The 12,670-nt window shown below is 34.7% G+C and overlaps 1 pseudogene; it reads left to right on the top strand.

Annotated features, from left to right (window-relative positions):
- The window catches only part of LOC125118074 (60S ribosomal protein L36-like), a 45,873-nt pseudogene extending 33,612 nt beyond the window's left edge, over positions 1-12,261 (top strand).
- The last annotated feature ends 409 nt before the right edge of the window (positions 12,262-12,670 follow it).

The following is a 12,670-nucleotide window of genomic DNA, read 5'->3' on the forward strand; positions in this document are numbered from 1 at the left end:
TGCAATGCTTTACATACATACAGCAGAATGAATTTTTCATTATTTCCCTAGATGATTTACCTTCTGTATAATTTTTTTTAACCTTCTACCATTAACACTAAAACTAGAAATTAAGAATTACATTCTTCAAAGAAGAAAGAAAAGAAATATGTATTGAGATAATTATAGATTCACATACAGTTATAAGAAACAATAGAGTAATCTACTGTGTATATTTTACCTGGTTTTCCCAATAGAAATGTTTGAAAATAATACAATAATATCACAGCCAGAATATTGATACTGGTAAAACTCAATGATCTTGTTCAGAGTTCACCAGGTTTACTTGTACTTATTTGTGAAGTGTGTGCATGTACATTTGCATTTAGTTCTACAACAGTTTATCACTCCTCAAAGCTCATGAATCTGCCAGCACAGTCAAGATAATGCACCTTTTGATTAAAAAGAATCCTTAACATTGCCTTTCTTTAACTGCACCCACCTCCTTTCCCCTCCTTCCTGTCTCTAATCCCTGGAAATCTCTATTTTTCCTCCATTTCTAAAACATTTTAAAAATGTACATAAATTAAACCATATGGTATGTAACCCTTTGGGATTGATTTTTTTTTTTTTTAGCTCCATATAACTCCAAGGAGATTCAACTAAGTCAAATCAGTATGTTTACTTGTTTAAATTTCTGAATAGTTTTTGTTTGTATCAATAGTTTAATTGCTGAGGTAGTTTTCCATGTTATGCATATGCCACATTTTGTTTAACCATTCGCCAGCTGAAAGACATCTGAAAATTTTGACTCTAACAAATATGGCTGCTACGAACATTTATGTACATACTTTTGTGTGAATATGTGTAGTTGTTTCTTTGGATAAAGGACCAAGAGTGGAATATCTAGATCATATGGTAATTGCATGCTTACTTTTATTAGAAATGGCCAATCTTTCCTAGAATGGAGAATTTCAATGTATGAGTGCTTCTGTTTCTCTTGATCTGGTTGTGTCAGAAATTGGTGTTGTCAGTATTTTTATTTTAGCTATTCTAATAAATGTGTAGTGATATTTCATGGTAGTTTTTGACTTGGATTTCCATCATGGCTAATATGGTGCAACACATTTTAATGTACTTATTTTATATATACATATACTTTTTAGTGAAATATTCAAGTATTTTGCTCATTTTTAATACAGTTCTTATAAATGCTTAGTTTCGAGAATTCTTTATGTAATCTAGTTCTTGCTTTGGCAACACATATACCAAAGAATTCTTTATGAAATCAAGATTCTAGTCCTCTGTAGGTTATGTGGATTACAAATGTTTTCCCCAAACCCATGACTTTTCTTTTTATCCTCTTCACATGGGTTTTCACAAAGAAAAAAATATGTTTCTAATAAAATATCTTTAAATACATGTTTTTAAAGTTTTTTAAATGAGGTTCAATAAGTCAACTTATCTTTTTATAGATCATGCTCTTGGTGTCAAGTCTAAAAACCTTTTGCCTAGCTCTAAATCATGAAGATCTTCAGTTACTACTTTTCTTACATTTTAGTTTTACATTTTACATTTGTCTGTAATAATCCATTTTGAATTCTTAAAAATTTTTTTTGTGTGTGTGTATGGATGTCTAATTGCTCCATGATCATTTGTAGAAAAGGTTATATTTCCTTGTTGAATTATTTTTTTCATTCTTGTCAACAGTTGGTTGGGCATATTTGAATGGATCTATTTCATTATCCTTGTGTCTATCCCTCCATACAAATCCTACACTGTCTTGATCACTGTAACTACATAATAGGCCTTAATATTGAGTGGACAATACCTCCCACTTTAGTTTTCTTTTCATGATTATTTTAGAATAAGCTTGTTTCTGTCTTCAAAATCCTTGCTCTGATTTTGATAAGAATTGCATTAAACCTATATAGATCCATTTGGGGACAATTAACACTGTGACTATATTGAGTCTTCCAATTTACATATATGGTATATCTTTGCCTTTGGTTAATCTATCTTTGATTACTTTCATCATTTTTTTTTTAAATTTTCAAAACCCATGTATTTTTTTTTTTTGCAGTATCTACCTAAGCATTGAATTTTCTTTACAGTGATTATAAATAATATTTTGGTTTTAATGTTAGTTTCCAAATGTTCATTGTTAGTACACAGAAATGCAATTTATTTTAAAAATTTGATTTTCTATCTTGCAAATTTGCTAATCTCACTAATAAGTTTTAGGAGGTTTTTAGTAGATTGCTTGGGGTTTCCCATGTATACTACTGTAACCAAACCCGATTTCAGCTGCTCTGTGCTCATAAGCCAATAATTTGAGATGCAAGTGTCAGTAGAAGGGAAAGATGCTTTAATCAGAAAAGCCAACAATCTGGGGAAATGGTGGACTCATGTTCAGAGACCACCTCTCAAGATGCTGCTCAGCCATGACAGTTTTTTAAAGGGAAAAATGGCAAAGGTTTGGGGGAGCAGACTCTCAGTGGATAGAGGCAGAAGGTTGAGTTCTGCATTATTCTCCATCGAGTGCAGATTGTGTGTGTGTGTGTGTACATGTATGTGTGTGTGTGTGTGTGTGTGTATTTGTTGCCCCTTATATATTCTGGCTATCTAAGTCAGAGATAACTTTACCTGATGGAGTTCATTTGGCAGTGTCTGTAGACATTTTTGGTTGTTACATTATTGGGGATTCTACTGCTGACAAAACTCAGCTTCTGTCCACTGGTGACAAAGTGAAATGTGGAGAGAGAGTTTTGGGTGAAGGAGAAAATCATAGCTTTTATTGCTTTGCCAGGCAAAGGAGGCCACAGCAGGTTAATGTCTTAAAGACTATGCCCCTTATTGGGAAGAACTGGGGGTAGTTTTAAAGTAAAAGGAGAAAAAATGGTTTTCAGATAGGAATCAGGATTTGGGTGAACATACATTCTTCTTTCTTTGGGGGAATCTTAGTCTTCGAAGCTGGAGTCAGGAGATCTTGGCATGATCATGATGGTAGTCTTCTGGGTTATTGCCTACTTGTGAAAAGAGCCTATTGATCAGTGATTAGAACAAACTGGGAAAGTTCCTAGAAAACATCATGTGCTAATAATCTTTAACACAAAGGGCAATTTTCCTCAGGGTGCTTAAATTTTTTTTTTTTTTGCTTTGTAGGGCCACACCTGAAGCATATGGAGGTTCCCCAGGCTAGGAGTCTAATTGAAGCTACAGCTGCCAGCCTACACCAGAGCCACAGCAATGCCAGATCTGAGCCACATCTGTGACTTACACCACAGCTCAGGGAAATGCCAGATCCTTAATCTACTGAGCAAGGCTAGGGATCAAAACTATAACCTCATGGTTATTAGATTCATTTCTGCTGCACCATATGGGAAATCCAGGGTGCTTAATCTTTAGCTTAGGAGCAATTGTGTTTAGGGTACTTAAATTAAGCCAGGGAGAAGGACAAGGAAGGACTCTAAGATGTTCAATTGTAAATTATTAATTTCTAAAGAAGTACAAGGAATGTAACTTTTCTCTTAAGTGTATAAGATGCCTATATCATTATGTGTATTCCTTGAGGGGGAACCAGGACTCTGCCCCAAGACTGTTTCTTGACTCTTCCTCTCTTGTCTTTGCATCCCCTTCCTTCCCTGATCAGCAACTTTCTGAACCTGCCTGCTGGAACTCAGAGAAGGCCACGGAGCTTGAATGAGACCCATTTCCTAAACCAAGAAATGGGGGATACAGAGAGAATTTGGTGTCCCATGGGGTCCTGCTCAGTTACACTACAGATATCTAGTGGAATGTTGTTAAATACTCTTAAAATGCAAAGGATAGTCCCCCTCACCAAAGGATTATCTTACCAAAAAATTTAATAGTACTCCTACTAAAGCTATTAAACCCTGGCTCAAAATTGTCATCAAATTTGGAAAATTTTTCATGATTATTTCTTGAAAGATTTTTGTTTTTTTTCTTCTTCTTTGCTGAAATTCAAATTACACAAGTATTTCTGTTTTTCCCCTCTGTGTTCATTTTGGGTAGCTTTATTGATATGCCTTCAATTTCACTAATCTCTTCCTTTGCTTTTTCTAATCTACCTTTAATCTCAACCAGTATATTTTTCATATTCAAAGTTTAGTTTTTTATTTCCAGAAGTTAATTTTGTCTTTTTTTTAAATTTTCCACATCTTTTACATGCTTGTTCATTCTAACTAACATCTTAAAGATAGGAAATATTTTCATAATACATATTAAATGTTCCCCTGTATCAATTTTATCATCTTTTTTTTAGGTCTGTTCTTATTATTGACTTTTCTCAAAATTATGAGTCATTTTCCTGCTTCTTTCTGTGCCTGGAAATTTTCCTATCAGATACCAAGCATTGTGAATTTCATATTGTTTAGCACTTATGCTTTATTTTAAAATCCAGTTAAATAATTTTTAGCTTTGTTTTGAGAAAAAAAATTATTTGACAACAGTTTAATTTTTGTGAGGTTCTCTTGTAAGCTTTATTATGTGAAGCCAGAACAGTCTTTAGTCTAGGGCTAGTTTGACATCATAGCTGATGCAATATTCTTTGGATAACTCTATCCAATGTGTGTATGAAGAGGTTTCTCCTTTCTTTGGGGAGCATAAACTAGTGCCAGTTTTATGTGTGCTTTAGGATTTTTTCTCATTGCTAATTTCTAGTGGTTCTCTCTCTGTCCTCTAGTAGTTTAGAAACTCGTTTTGCACTAGTGAGTGATAAACTGCACGCTCAAATAAGCCTCTGCAACCCTCCAGAATTCCTTTTTCGTGTAGCTCCATTGGTAGTCTTCCTTGTCATTGCTGTTTTCTTTCCTAGATTTCTCAACTACATCTCTTCAAATCAGGACCATCAGTGTGCTTTCTATAGGACTGCTATCAATGTGATTCAACTTGGAAACTGGGTCAATGATAAGCCTGATCTCATCTGTTTGTCTTTTCCTGGGGATCACAGTCTGGCACTGCTCATTGCCCAATGTCTATGCAGAATTTTTAATTTACTGTATGTTTCTGTTGTATGAACTGGTAAGGTAAACTCCTTTTTTTTTTTCCCCCTCAGTTGTCACTGGAAACAGAACTCCTAAATTCTAACTGTGATTACTGATGAAAACCCTTGGTTAAAAAAAAAATCAATAGATTTTTTTTAACATGGTAATGTATATTTTTTTCTCTCTTAAATGAGTGTCTTAATTAATGCAAAACACCAAAGTCATTTTCACTCTTGTATATAAACAAGGTAAAAAAGCTCATTTTCATCAATACTATTTATCATTGTGTTTGAGGTACTAGGAAATGCAACTAGATAAAAGAAAACAATGGAGGCTTAAGAATTAGAAAGGAAGAATTTAAAGTATCTCTATATGTACTGATTTTATACTACATTTGTAAAACACGAGAGAATCAATGTTTTTTTAAAAAAATCCCTCAAAATATAAAGAATTTGAATGAGATAGGAGGATAAAATATTAACATGCAAAATCAATATACAATAGATATCTGAGTAGCTGAAGATGCTTCCAAGATCTGTTCTTTCAGAAACAATATGAAAATAGAAGATGTTTTCACGATCCTGGTACAGGCAATGATTTCCTAGATAGGATGCAAAAAGTAAAAATTAATTAAAAGTAAAAATGTATAAATTGTACTTCATAAAAAGTAACAAGTTTTGTTCTTCATTAGACTATTAAAATGAAAACCAAAGCAATGGATTGGAAGAAAATATTCACAGAATATATGAAGAACTCTTACAATGAAAGACATACTACTCAATTAAAAATGGTTGAAATATTTAAATGTGTCATAGAAGAGGATATGCAAGTGGTCAATAAACACATGAAAAGGTAATATAAATATTAAAAAGAGAAATTCAAGTTAAAATGACAATAAGATACTATCACATGCTCACTAGACCAGTAATAATGATAATAATTTTATCAGGCATTTGTTAGGTTGTGGAGCTACTGGAATTCTCACATGTTGTGGTAATAAAAAAGTTGTACAATCAACTTGGAAAACAGCTTGGCAGTTTCTTACAAAGCTAGGACCACACTAGCTGTACCAGCTAGCATTTCCACTCCTAGGTATTTACACAAGAGAAATGGAGAAATACATCCACCCAAATAGTTTTAGAAAATATTCATAACAGCTGTTTTTATAATAGCCAACAACAAAAAACAAGTCCAAACCTAATCAACAGAAGAGATCAACAAATTGCAATATATCCATTCAGTTGAATGTACTTGAAAAACAAAAGAACAACTCATACCTGCAATAACATGGATGGGGTTTCCCTGGTAGCTCAGCTTGTTAAGGACTCAGAGTTGTCACTGCTGTGGCTTGGGTTAAAGCTGTGGCACATGCCCTATGCCTGGCCTCAGAGCTTCATGTGCCATGGGTGTGGCAGAAAAAAAAAAAGATGAATCTGGAAAACAGTGTGCAGACAAAACCAGAAGAAGACACAAAACAATGCAAGCTATATGTAATTGATATGAAATTCTTAAATGGGCAAAGCTAATCTATATTGAAAGAAAATGGGACCAAGAGTTGAGAGGAATGAGTACAAAAAGGCAGAGCTGAACATTTTAAGTTAGATAGAAATAGTCTGTAGCCTGATTTGGGTAGTGATTGTAGGTTTATATACAATTACCAAAAAAAACTGAAGTGAACTCTTAAGATCTGTGGTTTTTTTCTTGTAAATTATATCTCAATATTGTTGATTTAAACCTTAAAATAATTATTCCAATTATGGAGTCTAGGCACTGACCATCATATTTTATTTGTTTACTGAATTCTTTACTTGGGAAATTATGATTGTAGCTCTTCAAGTGTCCTTTATTATTTTTCTATTTCTGTCTTCATCTATCTCCCTCAGCAAGTTTTCTTGATGTACTTGAATGTATTGTGTATTCTCACTGATCCCTATTTCTGGTAGTTTGAACCATTTAAGTGAATTATTTAAATTGTTACCTCATCACCATTTAGATATGGTTGTTGGAGTATTCTAACCACTAGTTTTTGTAAAAAATGGGAAGGAAGAAATACTCTAAAATGTATCCTCTTGGGCTGGCAATTGAGAAGCAGACAGGCTACTAGTTTTCTGCTGAAGTCCCTCTGATTTCTGCATAATCTCACAACATCAAGGACAATGAGGACTCAACAAATAAAAAATGAAAGCAATTTAGTAACAAGCTAAATGTCTTTTATTCAAAGGAAAACAGTCTAAGGATCAGGGGAGTACAGTGCCTTACAAGCAGTGGCACAATCTTCCCAAGGGATTTTGGGCAAGAGTTTTCTAACAGCATTAGAAGTGATAACATGGAAACAGGGGTATGTTTGGCTAGGGTCATATATCTGGTTTGTTTAGAGAGATCAAGGAATAAAGAAACAAGTATGAGCCCAGACTTGGCCTGGAATTTTGAGATTGGCTAATTGGATATACTGTTGACCCTTGAACAAGGCAGGTGTTAATGCCAACAACCACACAGTTGAAAATCTGTGTGTAGTCCACTAAATGGAAAGGATTTATATTGTATTCATTAAAGTATATTTAAAGATTTTCTTAAAAAGAAAAAAACAAGGTAAATCAATTATAATGGAAAAAATAAAAATCACAAAAAACAAAATAAAATGAAATAAAATAGCTCATTAAACAAGAAGAAAAAAGAAAAAAAAAACCCAAACATATCCATGGTTCCACTCTACAGATTCAAACAACCTCAAATCATGTAATACTGTAGAACATATTCATTGAAAAAAATCCTCATATATGAGGACTTACAGTTCAAACCCACATTGTTCAAGGGCCAGCTGTATCTCATTTCTGGTCAACTGCATTTTTGGTCAAGCAGAGCATTTATAGTTTGGTTTGCTGACTTGGCAACTTGGGCAACACTACATAGTCAACTTCTTTTGCCTTTTGGTGGCCTTATTGACTAGAGAAACACATATTAACTAGTGGTTACCTGCTTCCTGAGAATTGTGAACTGAAGTTTGGTGCTTGGCATAAGCCTCTACATGGAGTAAAACATGAGCCACTGCAGCTACCAACCCACAGCACCCCCTGAGTGGAGCTCAGGATGGAGAACAGGAGTGAGGCACTCTGTGCTCTAGGAAAACTGGAAGAATAGGCCTTCAGATAGTCAGATATTTTTAGGAGAAGATTTTATGTGCCCAATTCTTGCATCTCCTCATATCTAGAAAAACACTAAAATCCTTCATGGTGATGCCTGCTCCTTGTGACTGGTGGTAGCATTAAGGAGATCAGCAACAAACGTTTGTAAAATGTATGTATGCATTGTAAAATGTGTGAATGTTGCATGCACCTCCCCTCACATTTATCACATCCTGATATTCCCCCTTTTCCTCCTTGGGTAGTATTTCATTCAGGTCTGTAGTTAAGGATAAAGAATGTCTCCAGTGAGTCCTGAAGGCTATGAAAACTCAGGATACTGGCCCTGATAGTGGAGGTGCATATCAAAGGAATGATTTAGTGAGCCCAGGCCTCTTTTGTTCCTGCTCCCTGCCTATATATCCTAGCTCCTAACTCATCACCTTGGAGGGGAGTGGTTTCTCAGAGGTAAGTGAGATGCTGTCTATAGGGCTTAAGTCCTAATTTTGCCCCAAATAAAACTTGACTCTCAACTTTCAGGTTGTGTATTTTTTTAGTAAACAGAATCAACAGATCATTGTAGGGTCAACACTTTATAGAATCATTAATATGCTTTAGGAGCTTTAATATAATTAATCCAGTTTTTAAAAGAAGAAGAAAGAGGAAAGTATAAATTTAAAAAGATGAAAAAAAGAGACAAACATTAGGGAGATAATGTATAATTTAAATGTATAACATTTGTTTGGAATCCTATATGAATAATCTGTAAAGTGTGAATCAGTGGATGAATTTAAACAGACAGGATAGTGATTTTTATTATTTGTTTTATATGTGATAATGTTATTATGATTATGATTTAAAAGAAATCTTATCATTGGACACTAAAAAATAACCTGGCCTGAAACTCTGGATTAAAAATATTCCCAAGAAAAACAAATATTTCAGTATGTGATCCAGGAGAATGAAAATCTTGTAAAGTTCTTCTTTGTTCCACATAGATTATAAATGTTGAGTAGTGTGGCAGATACTGCAGAATGACTACTCAAAGCCGTATACAACTCAATTTTACCTTATTTTAATGACTAGAAAACTAAAATATCCACCTTTTCAAATCCTTTCTTTTGCAGATAAATTGGTCATTTGTCCAGTTTCTGGTCAGTAAAATGTAAGAGTAAGAAGCTTAGAAATGTCTCTTGGAATTCTTTTGAAAGGGACAGGATCAATGGCTATGTGGAAGTAAAGACCACCCAAATGAGAAAAAGCAAAGGCTATTCATTCAGAGCTTGCTATATAGCAAGTCAGGCAACTTCATTGCATTTAGCAGAAGCTCAAAGATAAGCAGAGGAGTGCAAAGCTTTATAGTGGTAAAATGGGAAGGCTTCAGGTATGCTCTTTTGGGGGCTGTTGGGATAGGACTAACTAGAAATGGGACATCCTATTTGATTAGTTAAGGGTACATATTTAACTTCCTCCAATTGGTCCTAGTTTGGAAAAGGGAGCACAACTTAGAATAGTTGTTAGTCATTAATTGAGCCTTGATGATTTGGGACCTATTATTTCAGGGGTTATTGTTTGGCTTCCTAGATTTGTTGCTAAAGATAATAGATTGATTTCCTGGAATGGATACTATAGATAATGAATTGGCATCCCAAGCATGTTGTTAGAGATTTGGGGCCAGAATCCTATTTTTATATGTGATCTGACCATTCTCCACTTGTATATTCAATCTCTCAGCTGTTTCATTGAAATTTTGCCCTTTGCCCTTCACCTTTCTTCTTTTTGGAGGTGCCTTAGTTACCTTGAAAACATAAAGACAAAAAAATCACATGATGAGGATAGTAAAGCATGAAGTAGAGAGACTGGGTCCTTTACAACATTGTTTCTGAATTGCAAGGGTTCTGGACTTCCAAACTTCTTATTACATAAGAAAAACCTTATGGTTATCAAAGGGAAAACAGAGGAGGGATAAATTAGCAGTTTTGGATTAACATATACACACTGCTATGTATAAAATAGATAACCAACAAGGATCCACTGTATAGCACAGGGAAATCTACTTGATAATCTGTAATAACCTCTAAAAGAAAATAATCTGAAAAATAATAGATATATGTATATGTATAACAGATGTATCACTTTGTTGTATACCTGAAACTAACACAACATTGTCAATCTACTATACTTCATTAAAAACAAACAAACAAAAACAAAGAAAATCTCTTCTTACTTGAGCCACAATTAGTGTGGCTCTCTGTTGTTTGTAGCTAAACGGATTCTTTTTAAAAAAAAGTTTATTAGAGTATAGTAGACTTACAACATTTTATTAGTTTCAGGTGTACAGCAAAGTGAATTAGTTATACATATACACATATCCATTCTTTTTTCTCGTATAGGTTATTTCAAACTATTGAGTAGGTTTCCCTGCTATAGAGTAGGTACATATTAATTATCTATTTTATATACAATAGTGTACATATATTATTCCCATCCTTCTAATTTATCCCTCCCCTCCCCCCACCACAGTTTTCTCTATGGTAACCACAATTTTGATTTCAAAATCTTTTTTATCATTTATTTTTATATTTTTTTCTGCTGTACAGCATGGTGACCCAGTTACACTTACATGTATACATTCTTTTTTCTCACATTACATATTCCATCATAAGTGACTAGACAGAGTTCCCAGTGCTACACAGCAGGATCCCATTGCTAATCCATCCCAAAGGCAACATTCTGCATCTATTTACCCCAAGCTCCCAGTCCCTCCCACTCCCTCCCCTTCCCCCTTGGAAACTCCAAGTCTATTCTCCACGTCCATGATTTTATGAGTTTTTTTCTGTTTTATAAATAAGTTATTTTGTATCATTTTTATTAGATTCCACATATAAGGGATATCATATACTATTTGTTTTTGCATGGCTTATTTCACTAGGCATGATATTCTCTAGGTCCATCCACATTGTTGCAAGTGGCAAAATTTCATTTTTTTAATAACTGAGTAATATTCCATTATATAATATTATACACACACATCTTCTTTATCCATTAATCTGGTGGTGGACACTTGGGTTGCTTCCATGTATTGGCTATTGTAAATTGTTCTACAATAAACATTGGGGACTAAATAGATACCTAACTGGTACATGTTGGCTACTGACATGAGTGAAGAGAGAGTCTAAGTGGAAGGTGATAACAGCAACCTAACAGAATCCCAAATACTCTTCCTATGATTTAGGATGAGTAATCAGTGTTTTCTGGGTTCTTCTAAAAGTTCTATAGAAGTGGATGGGAGAATATTGGCAAATTATGTTTATATAGAGTGAGTTGTGTTTATTGCCAAACTTGCTAATACTACCCATATTTTTTATTGAAGTTGTATACATAAATAATATCATAAAATATTGGGAAATATGAGTGCAATAAAAGTGTTTCTATAGAAACTAAGTTGAATGCTCTGGAAAGACTTAATACCAGAGAGATGCTAAAAATAACTACTATATAGTTAAGTGCAGTTAACTCAAAGTTAAAAGGTTGGAGATTGAATTATAGCAATTTAAAAAGTTTCTGCAGTGAAGTTCCCATTGTGGCTCTGTGGGTTAAGAACCTGATGTTGTCTCCCTTAGGGCAGTTTCAATCCCTGGCCTAGCTCAGTAGGCTAAGGATTCAGTGTTGCAGATGTGGCACAGATTAGTTGTATTGTGGCTGTGACATAGGCATTCAAGCTGCAGCACCTATTTGACCCCTAGACTGGAAACTTCCATATGCCACAGGTGCAGCCATAAAAAGAAAAAAGAAAAGAATTTTTTGCCCTTCTATGGTGGCAGCCGTTGCAGAGCAGCAGCCAAGGGTCTGTGCTACCCCATGGCTGTGGGTCTTAAGAAGGGCCACGGGATGATCAAGAACATGAGCAAACCAAGGCACAGCTGCCTCTTTGGGCACCTCATCAAATACACCAAGTTCTTGTGGTACATGATCTGGAGGTGTGCAGCTTTACTCCTTGTGAGTGACAGACCATGAAGCTCCTCAAGGCCTCCAAGGACAAGTGGGCCCTCAAGTTTATCAAGAAAATTTGGGGACACGCATCTATACCAAGAGGAAGACAGGAAATGAGAAATGTTGTTGTAGCCATGAGGAAAGCAGCAGTCAAGAAGGACTGATCCCACTCCCCTCTGAGCATAACAAAGCTTTTCAGAAAAGAAAGAAAAAGTTTCCACCTTCAGATTGATTCACAAGTATATACAAATTATTGCTCCAGTTAAAAAACATGAAACAGGAAATTGTAGAAGTTGCATTATGGATAAGCTTTAGATAAGAGAGGTGATGTGAGGGGGGCCCAGAATACAGCTCCATACATAAAATTATGACAAAAAATTAAGCATTGGCAGTATACCAAAAGATTGGTAAACAAATGTGCATTGGATTAACCAACTAGTCTCTGTTTTCAATTTTCTTTTTTTTTTTAAATTGAATCCTTTGTTTTATTTTATTTTATTTTTGTCTTTTTGCTATTTCTTGGGCCGCTCCCATGGCATATGGAGGTTCCCAGGCTAGGGGTCCAATCGGAGC

The sequence above is a fragment of the Phacochoerus africanus genome, chromosome X (genome assembly GCF_016906955.1).
Source record: "Phacochoerus africanus isolate WHEZ1 chromosome X, ROS_Pafr_v1, whole genome shotgun sequence".
Taxonomy (NCBI): domain Eukaryota; kingdom Metazoa; phylum Chordata; class Mammalia; order Artiodactyla; family Suidae; genus Phacochoerus; species Phacochoerus africanus.